Genomic DNA, 16,756 nt, shown 5'->3' with positions numbered 1-16,756 from the left:
TGTTTGCAAGTTACTCTTGCTCTGCACAGCTCCCAGCAGCCTGCAGGTGCCTCAGGGGTTCATGCTATTGCTGGTAAAGACTGCTCTGGTAATGAGTCAGCTGAAAAGGTGAAACTCGTGTTTTGCTGTTAGTGGTGTATTCCTTTTCCTGAGGTAAGCAGGACTGGGTCATCCTCAGCTGCTGTGCATCAGCAGGACAGGCTGGGGTTGGGCAGAGATCTGTTAACCACAGTGGGGCATGGCCCGTGGTACTTTTCTTCACAGGTCCACGAGCAGCATAGCCTTCATGACACGTGCAGATCCTGGGCTGCTGGGCTTTTATGACTGAGAATAATGAAGTTTATCCTTTCCTTTGAATTACAGAGCATTTTGCAGCCTTAGCAGCAGTGTTATTTTTTCCATTTCTTCTATTTGTAAGAGTTAGCTAATATTCATGAGAGAGAATCCCTTGAGGATTTTAGTTCATCACTTTATTTTTCACCCCAGGAGATGAACGAGCAGTTCAGCCCCTTCAACAAGAATTCACCAGATTTTCCCAACGCGGGCCGCAGATATGCAACCCATTTCTTCTTTAGATCCTGTATTACAAGCAAGTACTTTAAATGCTGGAAATTAATTTGGCAAGCCATTCTCTAATTATATCTTTAGCAGCTGACAGAAGTCACTCGTGTCAGTGGTGTCCCTTATCTCTGGTGACCTACATAAGCTGTCGTACGTATAAACTGCCTGCTCACGGTGGCCGTGGAGCCCAGTTAGTGTAGGTGAGCAATGAGGTATCTGTGTCAGTGAAAACATTCTGTGCTGTGCAGTACATTGCTCTCCTAAACAACAGACAGACGTGACACCTGACATGTTCCATGATTTCCATAACACATGCAAAACAGTCTGTTCCACCCGATAAGGAGATCATTTGCATTGGAAGAACCTCATTACTGAACTCTTTGAGATTGATTTCTCTATTTATTTCAGGAAATTTCTTTTTTTTCTGGATTCTTTTCGCTTCTGTGTGTGTGCTTAAACTCACACTGACAGTTACTAATGATTTCAGAGTAGGAAAGGAAATTCCATGAAATAGCTTCATTTAGCAAGGATGGTGCAGTCTGTCGAGTCAGCCATGCTTTTAAGGACAGTGAAAACCCTTGCCTGAAAGAAGTAGGGTCAAACACTTTATATTGGGTTGGATCTCCTGTGGACCAGCCTACTGGGCTTGCACCAGACAAGCAGCCTGTTCTTCACCAGGGAGCTGTGACCACATGCCTGACCAGATGCACTCTGCCAGATGTGCTTGTCCTCTCACCACCGTGCAGCTATGGGACATAGCTCTTTTCTACCAGTCTGTAAACGTGATTGATTTCTTCCAGTGTCCCCAGTGCTCGCAGGCCCACTAGTGACCATTCCCACACAGGAGCCTTTGTATTTGGATCCTGTTTCATGCAGCCACCCAAGCATGTGAAGTTGTCCGTGTGCTCCTGGTTTTTTGCCAGATAAGGATCTTAGTTGGCATTCTGCAGTGCCAGAAGGTGAATTCCCAAAGCTGCTGTGAGTGGGAGTTTGGTAATAGAATCTGCTGTGGCAGATGTTTTTCTCCATGGTTGACCAGGTCCTGGTAGCCAGGCTGGCTGGCCTAGCTCTTTGCAGGGAGGATTTTCACAAGTACATCCCAGGACAGGAGATTTTCTCCCAGAGGAGGGCTGCCTGAGTACAAGGTTTTTGTGTCTGATTCACCTCTGGCTCTCTGGGATTAGATTTTAATGTATCTTCACAGTGAACAGGAGGCAGCAGCAGTCAGGGATTCCTCTGGCCCTCTCATCAGTCGCTCTCTACCTGCCATCTTGTCTCACCAACAAGATCGTTATTCTCCCACCTTCCCATTCCACAAATTGTTTTGTCAGCATGTGTGAAGCATGCTGGAAATGGAAAGCCTTAAGTGCTGATTAAAGAGGATGCCAAGTGTGTTATTAGCAATTTCACCCTATGTCAGAAAATTAAGGGAATAAACCATTTTCTCTCCACGACGTGCTAATAGCAACCTCAGAGGCAATGCGGTGAGGATGCAGATGCATCTTAATAGAATGACTTCTACAGAAGAAAATATCTGACGTCTCACTCTGTTTTCTCTTTCCCTTGCAGCAGACCATGTTGAAATTCTGAACCATAAAATTATGGAGCACCAGGACTTCTTGGTGGGAAGCTGCGCATGGCCTTTCTGTATATATCCCCTCTTCCCTTCTATCGTTCTTTACCACCTCTACAGTAAGCCTGTTGCAGCCTACATGTTAACCAAAAACTGATCAATGGGAATGTCAAAAAAAAGAAAAAAAAAAGAAAAAAAAGAAAAAAAAAAAGCACTATAGAAACAATTAACAAACAGCGCTCTGTTATATGAGATATACAAGTAGAAAATTATAATAGACTTTTATAACACATTACTTTAACACACTTAATCATTTTATGACTACCATCCTGATAAGTGCATCTGCACAGCGGACTGTTGGTTTACTGTATACTATCGATGGATAAATGTTTGTCTTGTTTTTAAAGTGTTATCTTACTGTTTTGTTTACATCATAGTCTATTGATTTGTTTTAAAGTGTACATCATTATCAAGTATACTCAATACCATTTTTTCATTATTGTTATGTCTTAAGTTTTCATATACTGTAGGTTTTATGGAGTTTTGTTTGTTTTTCACTAAAAATGTTATCGTGGGAAACAGGAATTATGTGCTTGAAAAACACGACGCAGGAATGTTCTGCCCTTGTCTGGATATTGCTGTTCATGTCAGCTGTTTGTGTTAAAGGCTCCTTTTATCATTTAAAATTTGCCTTCAGATAGTCTCCAAATTTTTAGTACCAATGATGTGCAAGGCCAGCTGTGATTTCAGTCCACTTCAGAGTATTTCTTTAAATGGAGTGAGCTGATTCTGGAAACTGGAGGGGAAAAAAAAAAGAGAAAGACAAAAACCCACTCTCATTTAAGGGGATAGGAAAGATTTGGTCAGAATTTCTGCAGTTCTGTTGTATGTTGAAGTGCATTCTCAGCTGCAAATGGCGCACAATCTTTCTTGATGTTCTCGTGGTGCAGTGGAAAGCAATAGGTGGATGAGTGAGATGTTTTCCTTTGGGCATTTGCATTGGAGAGGAACAACTGCCAACTGTTAGCTACAAAGCACGTGGCTGGATTAGGCCCACCATCGTGGCTTGGCCCAAGCTGGGTAGTACTGTGCCCATGAGCATCTCTTCACTGAGCCTGCTGAAACATCTCAGCCTGAAATCTGGTGACCCTTCTTGAAGTTCTGTCAGCGTGCACCAGTTCTTTAATCACATTGACCACGACTTGGTGATTTTTCCCCTAATTTCTGGCCCTATAAAGCAAACACAGCATAATAAACCAGGAAAAATTCTACCGTACATAAACATCCATTTTTATGATGTTCCTGGAGGTTGGTGGATGTGGTCTGGCACCTTCTACTTGATGAAGACCAAGGTTTGTCACACAACAAGGGCTAGTTCTCAATATCTCCTTGTCATGCGCATGAATAAAGCAGCTCCTTGCCCACACACGCACCCTGGGCAGCACTGCCTGGTGTTGTGCTGCCTTGCTGAACAATCTGGCTACACAGAATATGTTTTAATTTGAGAATGCAGCTAAATTTGTTCCTGTCACAGCTCTGTACTATTGCTGGCATCATGGAAGAGATGAATTTGATCCCTCGACTTCATAGAAGTATGAAGTGCTAGGAGAAAGAGAATCATTTTTAAAGCCAGGGGATGGGCGAATTGTTAGTGTCCTGCTGCCCTGAGCTTGCAGTGATTTTGTGGGGTGCCAAGAAGATTCCTTTTATTTTTTTTTCCTTAATCTTGGGTAGAGAATGTCCTTCTGTGGGTGCAGGTGTACTGATAGCCATGCATCTGCGTGGACCACAAGGGACAAAGGGGCAGGCTGGGCACAACAGGTATGGCCCAGGACAGGCTGCAACCACCTGTGTGTGGAGATGCATTCATAGCAAGCACCTTTGAAGAGTCCGGTTCAGAAAAGCCTCAAGCCAGAAGGAATCTTCCCATTCATTTCAGCAGGCTTTGAACCTAACCCTAAAAGAGGGGAGAAACCCACGCAGCCCCAACCCTCAGCCATGCACCTCGTGTTCTGGCAGTCCCTCGTGTCCATGAATGCTTCCCAGCCATCAGCATTCAAAAGCAGGCAGTGTTGCCTGCAATTAGTGGCTGTCATTTATGTTGGCTACCGCCTACCTGTTCTTTTAACCACTGAGTTTCTGTTTCCCAAAACCATAACATTGTTAGTGGAAAAAGTGGATTTGAGTACTTCCTGTTTGAAATTATTTGTGTATCAAAATGGGTTTTGCACAACCTGTGCCAGTGCCTCAACAAAGAACAGAGCTGATCTTCTTAAGCCAGAAAGGATGCATTCAAGCTTGTATGGCTTTATGAGTTAAAGGAGGTTGGAACTTTTTCAGTGCTAAATGGATTTTTGTATATCTTGACACTTTGATGTAACCTCCTATTTTATTTATCTACTTAAACATCTGGCATAGATGTGCATAGAATGTAAACCTAGAATACAGCTGTTTTCACGTCACATTTAAAGCACTGAAAAAAGAAAAGCGTTTAAGGATTATTTTTTATTAAAGAGGTCCGATGAGGGATGTTCAGGGTAGTTATATTAGGTGCCACAACAGTTTTTATATTGCTGGCAAATTTAGCGTTAATTTGTAAATGAGTTTAAGGAAAGAAAAGCTTGAAGCACTAAACTTCACCAAATTCAAAACAATCTCGGCAAAAATGCCATTTGAGGTAGCACTATTGAAACTAGTTGTGCAATGACTTGCTCTAATTTTCTTTGTTCAAGAAAGAAAAAAAAATGAAAAAAGAAAAAAAAAAAACCAGTCGCCAGACTATAAATTTCCTAAATAGACTCTTACAAAGTCACCGAGCTAGTTAGTGACTCTAAACAAATGTCATAAAAGCATGAATATCATCCTTTATTTGACAAGAGATGTATGTAAGTTTGTTTAAATCAATATAATTTTAGTGACATTTTTATAAGCTTCCCACTTTCCATGAACCTATATTTTTTATTTATCCAAAGTGATTTCTCTTTGTCCATTTCTCTCAGCCTTATGCAAACAATATGCAAGAAATGCTGAAACTTGGATAAAACGGGTCATGCAGAGGGAAAATGAAAGCTGAGATTGATCATTTTCACGCAAAAGGTTGTTAGTAGTTTCAATAAAAGTACTACTACTAAACTGTAACATAAGCAGACAATAAAAGAGGGATTTAAAATAAAACGGATTCATAAAACTATTAAGATTATTTTTGTTAAATGCAGTGTTGTTAGTAATTCGGAACACGATTTCACAATCAATGTTGTTGGTTTGGTTTTTTTTTTTTGGTTTCTTTCTGTTTTTTGGGGTTTTTTTTTAGTTGCAAGTTTCTAGCTGATGATGTTTTTGACTTTGTATTTTTGCATCGTGATGTCCTACAAACCATTCCCTCCCAGGGCAGCCCACGCCGGCCCCCCGCTCCTGGATGCTGTGCGGAGCGGCCTGGCTGTGCTCCCAGCATCCCGAAGGCACGGCCGCACAGCCGCTCAGCCCCGCTGCCGGCGCCTCCCGGCCCGCTGGGCAGCCGCAGCTGCGGGAGGAGCATCGGGGCGGCAGCGGAGCTGGCTGTGAGGCTGCGCTGGGTGCCGGCGGGACGAGGAGCCGCGTGTGTCGGATGAGGAATGTGCTCCAGCCTCGTGGGCCCCTTGCTGGCGCCGCAGGGCAGCTCTGGGACACGCAGTGAGTGAGAAACTGGATCCTCGTTGGGTTTTGGTTCTGATCCCTTGTACATTTCACACGCGCGAGAACGGAAGAAGGTGAAATCTATGAGGAAAATCTAATTTCCCATTCCTGTTGAATGGATTTAGTTTGATATTGACCTGATTTTACCACGTGCCTGTTGAAGGCCTTAGAGTATATACTGTATGTTAAAGACTGTAATAACTTTCATAGTTGCTAGCCTAATCCCAATGTAAATACAGCTCCAACACATTGTTACTGGGCTACAACGCATTAACCCGCGTCATGTATTTCCATTTCTTTACCATTAGTTCGTAAGGTTTTTCACTATTGCTTTTTTGATACCTTTAGTAACGAATGAATTTAATTTTGAAGGAGAGCTAGAGAAAGTTGAAAGCTTTTCATACATCCGTTCAGCCCGTTTAGTTCTCTTCTAAACCAACACTGAAGCATGGTAAGGTGTAGAACGCAGTCCATAACTTGTCTGTATAGTTTACAGTTTAAGAACAAAATTAACTTTGTATGTAACTCCTACAATGATAGATTCATTGTTAACTAATTATATTAAGTTGTTGTTGCTATGGCAACAAAACTACAACATGGCTACCTTTGTATACGTTATTTGTGAGATTTTCACATGTAAATTAAAAGTGATGTGTAACAGTATGAGCTTGTGAAAGGTACAGTTCGATACTGTCAGATAAAGAGATGACTGAATATTTTTAAAATCCCAAAGTCCCATGTGAACGCTGAATCGGTGTCTCTACGTCACTTTTTCAGTCGAGAAGTTTACAACACATGGATTTAGAGTCAGGTTTTATAGCTTGTAGAAAATTGTTGTGTGGCAAGGGTTATTCCACAGTATTTTAACTCCGACAGCACGACGGGCTGCGTGGGGACGTAGTGATGGTCGTTCCTTCATTTCACACTCACCGCCATTGTGGGAATTCCGAACCCATCCCTCTCAGTACTGTAGCTCTGCTTGCAGTTTTCTGTTGGGTTTGCTTTTTTTTTTTTTTTTTATTCTTTTTTTTTTTCTTTTATTTTTCCTGAAATTGAACACTCGTGTGATTATGTTACGATCAGGGCTAAATGATGAAAAAACGTGTAACTATTTTAATACTAATTTATATCAGCAAAAACTGTACATAAGAAAAAGAAAAATATTGTGGAATGACCCCGTAACAGTGTTGAAGATACCAATATGCTGCAGTTAAACTGATTCAGTTAGTGTACGAATGTGTGAGACACACCTTTTTTGCACTTATGTACATAGTCCACGAAAGAAATCCTTGGAACTTATTTTGAATATAAAAAAAAAAAAGTCTGTAATAATACAGGAAAAGTTTGTAAAAGAGATAGGTATTACTAAGGCTTTGAAAAGGAGGAGTTTTTTGCTATAAAACTTATCTGAAAGCATGATGTTGCTTTGCTGTTGTAAAAGCTTTGTAGTTTGCCATAGCTTATTATACAGCAGACTGATACCAGGTCAGCTCCAACCTGCAGCACGGAGAAATGGGAAACAGTGCTTAATGAATTAGTAAGGTCACTAGCAAAGATTTTGTTTTGAATCAGCCTGCATTTTCACACACAGTCGAGGTCATGTTTGTGGTGCTTTGTGAGTCCCATTGGGGCCGATATGGCGGCGGTGGCACACAGCCATTTTGCCCAGCGCCTCGTCCCTGTTTCTGTCTGGAAGTGTTTCTCTGTTGTAGGTGACTGTCGTTGAGGTGCTTGAAATCCCAGAGAGGGTTTGAACCGTTGCCGTTTGCTGGGTTTTGTGTGGTTTTGTGTTTTCTCACCGTTACGGGCCAAGCCAACTAAACGGAGCGGCTGAAAAGCAGTGGAGGGCTGGGAGTTGTTTCAGATGGGCTTGGGATGACTTTCCCCTCCGGTGCCACTGTTTTAGTGCTCTTCTGAGAGAGTGAGAGGGCCTGGCAGCAGAGCGTGGTGCAGCTGTGGGCTGGGTGCTGGGCAGGGAAGGCGGTGCTGCTGTGCCGGGTGGCAGCACGGTGCCTCTGGCTGGGTGCAGCCCTGCTGCCCTGCCATGCAAAGGGAGCACGGCCCTGTCCCCAGCCAGGGAGGCACCGTGCTTCCAGGAGCTGCTGGCCATGTGCTCCCACACAGCCCCGGCTTCCCCTGCTTCTCCAGGGCTGCCAGGCTGCACGGAGGTGGTGGGAATCCTGGGCAAAGCCCTGTGCCCATGCGGGACCAGGAGATGCTCTCGTACGCAAGCTAGGTTGTCTTCATGTTGCTTTCCCAAATGGAATGTTAGCTGTGACAGAGAAAACAGAAGATGAATGATGTAAAATACCCATTCTCTGCAGCAGATTGCTGATTCCCAGCAATCTGGGTCCCCAGGCTCTTGATTCCCTTCCCACTCCTGCTCTGTTGCTTGCACTGCAATGCTCTGCAGCACTGAGGGAGGTGTGGGGAAGCTGGGAGGGCTGCATCGAGCTGCTTATTTTTTGATCAGAACTAGTTCTTTTGTTGCAACCTCACCCCTCAGATTCGCTTTGGTAAGGCCCCCATGTCCCTCTATCCCTCCCCTGCCCATCCTAGTGCTCTGGGCACTGCTGCTGGCCTCCCAGAGATTGCTCCCTTCATGTTGTCCATGAATGTCCCCTGTCCAGCCCATAATTCACCACGTGATCCATTGAAACGCACGCTTTGCTGAATCAGAGCCTTAGCATCATGTGGTCCCAGTGTCTGTAAGGGGAAAAAAAAAATCAGATGTTGTCTCTTTCCGTGTGCGTTACAATAATGTCGATTTTAACATGAAATAATCAGCAAATTCTGGCCACTGTGCTCTTAAAGCTTCCCTTTACTGTAACCAATTTTTGTAATCAAGCTCCTCATTTCTAGGATTACAAGAAAAAAACTGTTTTGCACTATGTGAAATGAATCCGAGACGGTGAACTTCTTTTGCTTGGGGATACGAAAACGATCACAACAACAACACTGCTAAAATCTTTGCTAGTGATCTCTACTGACATCTCTATATCAAAAATAACTCTGCCTCTCAGACGAGATAATTAAACATGCAAAAATAACACAACTGTTAAATAACACAAAGTTCTTTTTCCAAACACACAACAGAGAGAATTACCTGACACTGAATTACAAGGTTCCAGTTCCTTATTACTGTACACAGATGCTATTTGATAGTGGTGGAAGCCAAATGATTTTGTTGCCATGGCTTTTGTATCCTAGCAGATGAGGGGATGATAAGACCATTCTTAGATTGGGTTATGGGATTTATTCGCTTTGTTTTGTTTTTCCTTTTCCGATTAGCTTTCTTTTAATTCTGTTTTTATTTTACATCATGAAAATGAGACGAAACTCCCCGTGCTCCTGATCATGTCACCTGACAGCAGGTCGCTTTCTTCTTCCGTAGAAGTAGAGAATTGTACTGTAGGCAATCACAGAAATCAGAGAATGTTCTCCAAAATGGTCGACTTCTAATTTAGGTCTATACAAACACTTATACCGTACTGTGTGAAGTAGATATTTGAAGCAATTCTTCTTTTCATAGGCATTTCTGGTACAAGAGAAACATTAGGTATCAGTTTAATGGTATAGTTTAGCATATATACAAACAACTACAGTTAGCCCTGTGGCATTGTAAGAAACAACATACCATCAGATTCAGGCAGGCATAGGCTAATGCAGTGGTTCAGTTCCATAACACGATAGTTCATTCCCTCAACTGCTACCAACAGGGTGTACGCTTGGAAGTTCTTTTTCTTTTTGCCACGTTATATTGCTGTAGTGCCTGTATGTGCTTTAGAGATGTGCATAATGCTACTCATTTTAGTATGTTACTTCTATATTGTTATTGTTTATTTTTTTGATCTTTTAATAAAGTGTATAAAATTCTTGGTTATGTTTTTTATGGATCCATATCTACGCATTAATAGGAGTTGAAGAACTTTTCGAGTTCTGGTTTATTAGTCCCGATCTTTAAAGGTTCCGATGTAAAAAATAATGACGAATGGATTTGATTCAATGTTATATCTTAAAGTGTAGAACAACAGAATAAATTTCTTTCCAGAAAATACCTTCAGTATTTTGAATTCTGTAGTCGGTGCCTCCTCTTTACTGGATGCATCGGGCCTGTCCTATTGAAGTTACTAACGCAAGAAAGAAGTTTGTATTTTAGAAAAATAAAAGCAAAACTTTGCAGATGCTGCCTGCTGGTTTCTCTTGTGCCTCAGCCCCTCTGAGCCACGTGTGGTGTGCTGTGTTTGCTTCGTGTTTGCCCACGCTTCCCTTCTAACCCTCTCTGCCTGAGATCAGGGAGATCACAGCTGCGTGTTTGAAGGTAACCGGGAAGAAGGAACTGAATGTAATCCTTTTGTGCAGCTCTTGTAGCACAGTGATCTGTGTCCATTTTTCTCTTTCAGCAGTTGTGTCAGGTACCATTTTGAACATCCCAGTGCAGTAACGCAGCAGTCATCTCCCTTTGGGTTCCCAGAGTCTCCTCCAAGTGCTCTGCTGGGTGCTGTGCTGCCTGTGGGGCAGTCTGGCCGTTCTCTTGGCAGAGGTGCTGCTTGCTGACCCCCTCTGCTTGTTTGTCCCTTCTGAACGCTGAGCAGAGCTCAAGGTGAGAGCGTTGTTCGGTGGTGCCTTTGCTCTGTGGTCACCACCTGCCTGCTGGCAGCACTGCTGGAAGGGAGCTTTTAGCCCAGCCCTGGCTCCGTGACACCACGTGCTTCCTGGAAATATTAATCTCCGTGTGCCTGGGGTCCCCTCTGCAAGCTCGGTGTCACTGGGGTCATGTCCTCCTGTGCTGCTCAGCAGGAGCTGCTCCGCACCCACTGCAAGGGCCTCTTCCTCAGCCACCACCCAACGCAGCCTCAGCCTTGGCCAGGGATGGCACCAGGTGTGGGACGGGGCTGCAGGGCTGCTCTGTGGCTGTGAGCTCTGCCCTGCACCAGCAGGTTTCACACACGCTGGTTGGGCCTGGCTGGAGGCACCGAGCCCTGCAGAGAGGCTTTGGCAGGATGGGTGCTCAGCAGCAGCAGGAGGTGTCAGGAATTCCCTGAGGATGCAGAAAACATCTTTCAAATCTGTCCTGTTTTGGCCTCAGCACCCAGGCTGCTGCAAGACCCGAAATTATGGCAGTCAAGATGTGTGCAACGGGAGGTTGCAGTGCCAACACGAGGGAGTGCAGCCATGGATTGTTGGCCATTTGGTTCCTTGGCTGACTGAATGAGATCCAAAGCAGGTTTGTTGCAGCTCCTGGGCAGCGTGTGTGTGCAGGCCCAGCCTGGGACAGCATCTGGTGTCCTGCATCATAGCATGGGAGAGCAAAGCGTTCCTGCATTTCACATGCAACATGCATGCTGCCTGGACAACAAGGATCTCCATTCCCAAAGGTGTTCAAGAATCCAGGGAAAGGTAGGAGCTTCCAAACGAACATTAGGCTCCTGGTCTGCTGGGGCAGTGCTCCCCATTGCCTTTAGTAGGACATGCTGTTGACTTTGAGAGAAGGCACACTGAGACTGGGACAAATTATATAACTGTTCCTTTTTCATCAGCCTGTTTCCCTGTCTTCTCTTTGCAGGTTAATTGAGACTATTTGTGTGTCAGGGCCTCGCAGGTTTTTTTCTATAAATGCCTCCTTCCTAAACTGATGGCACAGTTAAATGTCTGAATTGTTTCTGAAAGCAAAGAAGAAGGGGGAAAACCGAAATGTCTAAGCAGTGATTGTTTTGGTGTTCCAGTAATGGTGTGGGACCCTTTCCTAATGTTTTCTGTTTTCATTCCCAACTTTCCTCTGCTTTTCTTTCGCTGCTTGCCAACACTTTCCAGTCGGAGAAGCTCAAGACTTCGGGCTGAAAAACCTTGCTGGGTGTAAGTGTATGGTCCCATCTGTCAGAGAGGGTGATGCATCCACAGCTCTTCAAGGAGCCCAAACATCTCATCTCAGGGCTCCCAGCCCTGCAGGAGGGAGCTGCACTGCTGCACTGCAGCCTGGCTGGGGAAGGCACATCGTGCGCATTGTGCCTCCTGCTGACAGCAGCCCAGCACAGCTCGTCCCTGCCAGCTCAGGTACAGCAGCGCTGGGATTTGGGATGGGAAGGAGGGAAAAGGAGGCCAGGAGAAGAGAGCAGGCGGTGCTCCTTGCTGGTGAGCCCCGGCTGCTCAAGATTGTCTTCAGCTAGGACAGTGCTTTATGGATGGAGTTGGATTAAAGAACACAAGCACATCATCCATGATGCTGTATTTATGGCAGATGTCATTTGGAAATATAGCAGCACCCAGCCTATCTGTCTTCCTCTCCGCTGGGGCATGTTTGTGTGGGAAAGCCAAGTTTAATAAAAATCTCCATTTAGTTCTTTGGCTGTCAAAGCTTCAGTGGGAAACATGGGGAAAATAGTTATTTGTCAGGGTTTGCTCCATATTCAGATGAGCCTCTGTGGTCCAAAGGCAGACAGTTCTTACTCAATCTGGACTTAGTGCTGGATAAATAGATCACTTTGATCTGTTTGTTAGAAGGAAGAGGAGGACGGAGAAAGAAACATTTGGCTAATCCCCAGTGAGTTGTGGATTTAAAATATCCTCTCCAGTAAAAGCAGCCAGTTAACCCTTCCACTCAGAGCAAGCAGCAGCCCAACAAACAGCCCCATGCTCTCAATTTTACGCTGATTTTATGCAGTGATTGCTGTCACTGAACCAGTTTGTCCCTTCTAGCCCACGTGGGTTCCTCCCTGGAGAGCATCTCCCCAAAAGCCAATCCTTGTGAAAGGTCCAGAAAGGCCCTGGGCTGTGTGAGGGCAGGGGGACATTCCTGGAGAAAGAAAGAGGTCCAAAGGCCGTGTGGATGGGCTTGGATAAGCGGGTGCTCCTTCAGGCTGGGCAGGATTGGGCTGGGAGATCTTTGCTGCAAATACCTTTGCCCTTTTCTCCTCGCTGTGCCTTTTGCAGGGTGTTTTCTGCTGGTCGGTGCAGCAACAGCAGCTGTCCTCTCCCTGCCGTTGCTGCTGCCCTTGTCCAGGATCTGGAGGTGTAAATCCAGCCCGGAGTGATGGCACAGTGGCTGCCGCAGCGAGGAGCACTGCTGCCATGCAGGAGGGTACAGTGCTGCACCGAGGATTTCTTCAGAGCCACACCTGGGTTGCGCAGAGGTATTTCTGCTTCGCTCCATGGTGCATGTGAATTATTTGCTCGTAAATGTTGTCTGCGCCGTCCCAAAGGAGCTGCTCCTGCCTTCCTGTCCTCTGTAGCCACCGTGTTCTTGAATCCTGTGTTTATAATCAATGCAGCTACTGCTTTAATGCTGTATGCCACCATAATTCAGCTGATCTCAGTGGTGTGGTTTCTGCTGCAGCGCCTTTGTGCAGGCAGCGGCTCTGGCTGGCCCAGGCTCCCCTGCTATGTGCCATGTCCCTGCAGCTGCCCTCTTTCTGCCCCACATCTGCAGTGCCTGGAAGGGCTCCCATTGTGAGCAGCTCCTGGCAAAAGCCCTGAGATGCAGGGAGGGATCAGCATTTGTGTCCCCCCTCGCCCAGGGCAGCAGTTGGACCCTTCCCTCAGCCAGACCAGGGCTCAGGGGCTTGCTTTGTGCCAGGGCATTTGCCACTGCCCCACTGGCCCCAGGCCCTGCTCCATCACCTCTTCTACTTTCTTCCCTCTGTTTGATAGGAAGCATCTCTGTTTCCTCTGTGACCTCAGGTTGTGAGGTCTGTACCTCTGCCCTCTGTACCAATGCCAAAGCAGCACAGCTCCCTCCTCAGGGAGAATGGGGCAGGCTGGGGGACTTGGAGTGGCAAGGGAATGGCAATGACAGCTCAGGACTCAGGGCTCATCCAGGAAAGACCAGCCCTGCTCACACCATATTAGCGCATCCCAGCTGCCAAGGGCGCTCCTGCTCCACGCAGCTGCAGAGGCTGCTGTGAGTATTTAATTGATTGCATCATTCAAACGGGGTCACCCAGCTTGTGTCAAAGCCTGGAGTGGGGAATTTAAGAGCCTGCCTAGAGCAGGGCAGCTAATTGCAGGGGCTGACCCCTTGTAAAGCAGCGGGCCCCGTGCACATCACTCTGTGCCCTTGTTCCTGCTCAGCTAAGCTGAACAAGAGGCAGCAGCCCCCACCTGGCCATGCTTCAGGCTGCCTCTCACGGTGAGGATGAGTCCTTGGAAGATTTTTTCATTCCCACTCTCAGGGTGGGGCTGTGGCTGGGTTTGGACAGCATGGGCAGTGCTGGGGGGAAAGTGGACTGCAATCACCCTCCCATGCTCTTGCCCCTCTGCCAGCTTTGCTCAATTATGGGAAATCCTTTAAGCTTTTGCATTAGTGCTGTATTTAGGTCTGAACTGTATTAAGACTTGGTACAGGGGAAGCAGAGTCAGATTTCTCACTTAATATAGAATGTTTTAAAGGTGTTTGTCATTATGGCCCCACTGCAGCCAGCCCGGTGGCTGGGGCACAGTGGGTACTGCAGGAGGAGAAGGTGCTTGCTGCCTCCCTGGCTGACTGTGTCTGGCTCTGGCAGAGCCAGCCTTCCTCTCTCCCTCCCTTCTGCAAGGCTGGCGGGCTGGCAGGAGGCCCATCCTGCTGGCAATAAATGTGTCATCAGGATGCAAGCAGAGATAATGAGTCACGAACACCCACCACTAGGCAGCCCAGTCCTGGCACAGGGCTGCAAGGCAGGAGCAGAGGGAACAGGGCTGCTCCAGCCCACACTGCCTCTTCCAACCTTTGTGCTGCGGTGATCAGGCAGGAAGGATTTCCTCTTTGCAGCATTATAGATCTGCACCACGACGACACAAAACGAGGGCCTGCTGTGAGGCTCCTGGCAGTGCTGTCCTGGGGCTGGGGAGGCAGCTCTACTTCCCTTGTGCAGTGTGGAGACGAGGCAGTTCCCCAGTATCCTTCCTGCAGGTGCCACCTCAGCCCTACCTGCTGTGAGTGGACAGCCAGGCAAGGATGGGACCATGTGTCCCACATGTGCAAGTGGCTGGGTCAGCTCAGGGCATGATGGCAGCAGCAGGAGAAGCCTCCCAGGCTCCCATGCTCACTAGGCTGGGCTTTTTTGCAAGAAGAGCAGGCAACAAGTTGTGCCTGCAAAAGCAACCTCAGCATGCTCCCAAAACTTCCCCAGACTCCTCAGAGATGGACCAAGCCCAGGGCAGAGAAGCTTTGATGGAAGCTTGATGGAAGCTTTGGTTTTCCATCCACTTAGGAGGCACACAGGGACAAACTCCCTTCACCCCATCTCACTGACCACCAACTTCAGCCAGGTTGCAGAGTTTGGGCAACAAGGCATGGGTGGATAATGGCACCAAACTCAAAGCAAAGCTGCTAACTGCCTTTTATCCGCCTCTAATCACTACTGGAGCTGCTGCTGCTCTTGGTGTGATGTCCATTCCCACTGGCTGCAAAGTACTGGACAATAGAGGATAATTTTCTTCCCAGGGAACATGCAAGAATTTATGTCAAACAGGTGTAATGTGCAAAGAACTCATGTTTAAATAATCAGAGCATGGTGGCAGAGCAAGGTATGAAGTCATGAGACAGAGAGATTAGAAAACCTTCACAGAAAGAAAAAAAAAGAGAGAGAGGGACTTGCAAAATTTTAAGAGAATGAGGAAGAATTTAACATGGGATTAACTGGGGAAAAAAAATAGGGAAATGAAAAGCAGGAGATAAGAAAAGAGTTGGCGATGAGGCAGGTGCCACATCAAGGAGAGCTTTCAGTCCATGGACAAGGATGAGCCTCAGTGCTCTCCCCCAGCATCTCAGATCTGCATCCCCAAACCACTTGGGGCACAGGGCTGGACTAGCAGATGGACCCCACAGGGACAAGGGAAATGCGAGTGTTTTGGGGCAGGAGTGGGGGCTCAGACTCATCAGGGACAGGGGTTCAAGATCTGCACCTGCTTCCAGGTCTGCTGCAACACAAGGCAGAGATAAGAGCATCCTTTCCCTGGTTCCTGGGCTCACCTGGGGGCTGCCTACAGCACACTGCCCATGGGCCCCTGGCCACAGCTGTTTTCCTACAGGGCTTTGTGTGTCCACCTGAAGGGCCAGACAGGGTCAGACTGCTGGCTTTTATCCCCAAAATGAACTTGAGCAAGTTCACAAAGCACAGAACACAAGACTCATGACCATGGGTGACTACCACAGAGACCCAGCGAGCCCTCAGCTGCACAGCTTTTCCCATTGAGCCTATCGATGGTCCCTGCTGCTCTTCAGCCCTGGCTGACAAATATTAACTCCATTTTTTAAGTCAAGAAATGAATTGTTTTGCAACTCCATCCCATTTGAATTCTCCAATGAGGCTTCAAGGAGCTTCCTCGTTTTCGAGCCCAGGGCTCCAGGCCAGGCTCTGATAGCAGCAGGGCTCTGAGGCCGGGGCTCCCAACCCCACGCCTGGTGCCACCAGCTCTCCAGCAATTGCTGTCAAGGCATTGTACAGCTCCTGGATGTTGCCTGGCTTGTCTCCAGGCAGGCAGGTGCAGCTTCCAGGGGAGCTGACAGTTTTGGCAAGGAGGAGCTCTGCGCCATCGCCCTCCCATGGCAGGAAGGCTGATAAAGTGTCTCATAATGAGATTGCCGTGTTCTCACTTTGCAGGCAGTTTTGTTAGCTTTTGCAAATGCAGTCTGGGGAGAATCTCTGTCTGTCCAGACATTGCTTGCAGCTCTGCCAATACACTTAGAATTGTAGAATCATATTAGCCTGAGTTGGAAGGGACCCACAAGGATTATCTAGCCCTGTGTCTGGCCCCACAAAGGCCACCCAAAATTCAAGCCCCACATCTGAGAGCATTGTGCAAACACTTCTCAAATTCCAGCAACTCAGTGCCACAACCACTTCCTTTGGGAGCCTGTTCCACGCCTGACCATCCTCTCACCAAAGAATACCCAACCTGAACCTCCTCCCTCTCTTGGGATTGCATGAAGAAGAAATGCTGCTTCTTCACGAGGACGGGAGGATGGGAAAG

General features: G+C 46.7%; 1 protein-coding gene across 10 annotated transcripts in view; it reads left to right on the top strand.

Moving 5' to 3' along the window:
* Positions 1 to 9,988, top strand: part of MBNL3 (muscleblind like splicing regulator 3) — an 89,679-nt gene extending 79,691 nt beyond the window's left edge. For all 10 annotated transcript variants that reach the window (XR_006180090.1, XM_042876843.1, XM_042876848.1 and 7 more), the window contains one exon: positions 2,131 to 9,988. The gene's annotated coding sequence lies outside the window, so the exon portion shown is untranslated. The remainder of the gene's footprint in view (positions 1 to 2,130) is intronic.
* Positions 9,989 to 16,756: the final 6,768 nt, after the last annotated feature.

Source organism: Lagopus leucura, unplaced genomic scaffold (genome assembly GCF_019238085.1).
Source record: "Lagopus leucura isolate 7727_CA_CO unplaced genomic scaffold, USGS_WTPT01 Super-Scaffold_100016, whole genome shotgun sequence".
Taxonomy (NCBI): Eukaryota; Metazoa; Chordata; class Aves; order Galliformes; family Phasianidae; genus Lagopus; species Lagopus leucura.
This window is presented reverse-complemented; position numbering and strand designations above follow the sequence as displayed.